Source organism: Labeo rohita, chromosome 22, assembly GCF_022985175.1.
Source record: "Labeo rohita strain BAU-BD-2019 chromosome 22, IGBB_LRoh.1.0, whole genome shotgun sequence".
In the NCBI taxonomy this organism is placed as follows: Eukaryota; Metazoa; Chordata; class Actinopteri; order Cypriniformes; family Cyprinidae; genus Labeo; species Labeo rohita.
The window spans coordinates 28,891,993-28,894,079 of NC_066890.1; positions in this window are offsets into that span (position 1 = coordinate 28,891,993).

Below are 2,087 nucleotides of genomic sequence, written 5' to 3' on the forward strand. Positions count from 1 at the left end.
GGTAGCATTATTTTGTTTATCACTGTTATCAGTTTACTTTTGAATGTTCTTAACTTTCTGTGATCAATGTATAGTTTTTTGAGAACATTATTAAAGATACGGACTGATGTTTGTTTAGAACTTTGACAGAATGTTAGCCAAAGTTCTAAAAAAAGTTTCCTGTTAGCCGGGTACAACATAAATATCTGCTGCTGTTGTAATTGTACTTTCATTCTACATTTAGGCCACGTTTACACGACAACAACGTAGTCAAAAATGGAAATGTTTTTCTCTTTGCATTTTTAAAAAGTTTCACAGATACACAGTGTTTTCAAAGCGATTAGCTTTATCTGCAAAAACTGCCAAAAACGCTGCATTACATATGCGCGGCCAGTAGTTGGCATGCTGTTTGTTTGTGCTTGCCTTTAAAATCAACATGTAATGCGCATGTCTACATAACTAACACATAGTATGCACGCACAAAATGATAACAGTGGCGTTTTCAAAAACGTTCAAAGTTTTAAAAGCTTTAAAACCCATTTTCAAAATTATGCATTTTCAGTCCCCAAAAAGTTTGTCGACACAGTTTCTTATTTTTGGCTGAAAACGTTGTTGTGTTAATGGCCCTAAGGCTACGTTTACACTAGTGCATTTTCATTTTAAAAAAATAACTTTTGCTACAGTTACACTTGTCGTTTACACTACTCCGGTGTAAACAGGGCTTTAATCTTTTAATTTACTAGTAATGACCTCACTAATCGGGTTTACTTTCCAATTGTAACAAGGCTCTCCGAAACACTTGATTCTGATTAGTCACTCATGACATTCCAAGGTGTATTTTTCCCCTGATAACAACTGGTAAAACACAAACAATTTTTCAACCACGGTTACTATGAGTCATCTTGTCTGTTAGTAATTATATGCTTAATGTATCACTCTGCTTTTACTATGATCAATGTTTCATGTCTAATTATTTACCCTTCCGTCTTATACAACTGCTGATAGGTCTGTGGGGCTTTATTCTTTAATAACAACCAGCTGGATGTACTCGCGCTGTCCAGTAGTCTAATATTTGTCGACCATCCACTCATCTGGTTACCTGAAACTAGCGCTAATTTACTACAAAGATAACGATATAGAGTGTTTTCGTGACACGTCATCAGTTGGTCATATTGGCAGCACTGAACATAAACAAAGCCACTGAACTGAACAAAACTCACATATTTTGCTGATTACTGCTACTGAAAATGGTCAGTTAATATCATGTTTTGGGCTGTGCTAATCAGTCGCTCTGGGAAACACATTTGGAGTACTATACACTGCCAAAAGTTCTAACAAATCAAGAAGAAGAGTGCAAAAAACTGAGGAACAAAAGGCATTTGTGGTTGGCCAAACTGAGCCAGGATTTCCAGGGCAAGAATCTTGACAACATTCGTCTTCGTTCTTATCATTTCCAATCAGGTAGGTGAAATATTTGGCTAATATCTTAATTAATACTGCTCGTACATATCTTTACCACCTATTAACTTTGTCAAAAGATTGCAACTTTTCCTACTAAGTCCTTCCCTATTTGATTTTGCACAGCATGTGGTTTAGACAGCATAAATTAGCAGTTCACAACGTATCCAGTAGTACATTAACTGTGCAATCCATGCTGTTGTTTACATCCGAGTATCGCCAGTATGGCCGCGCTTCCGGTAACTGAACAAACCGTGACGTAAGTGCAAACCCTAATCGCTGCAGTTTTGTCCTCTGCTGCTTTAAATGCTGGAACTCTTAAAATCAGCTGGATTCTGATTGGCTGTCGATGTTTTTGTCGTTCAACAGATAAAGATAGTTCTGAAAGTGTTTCCAGCGATATCGTTCCTCTGTTAGTTGTGGTGGCATTCTCTTGAATGTATCGTAGTTACATTAAATACATGCAATAATGTAATACTTAATGGGTCTTTACACCACATACTTTCGTTTCTAAGGCATCTATGGGGCCTAAATATTATTGTTTTTCATAGACGCATTAAAACACAAACTGCTTTCCCTTTCCTCTCCTTTTCTCTAGCATTACTCCCGTCGTTTTTTCTCTCTCCTCCTCTTATTTTCCCACCTGTGCT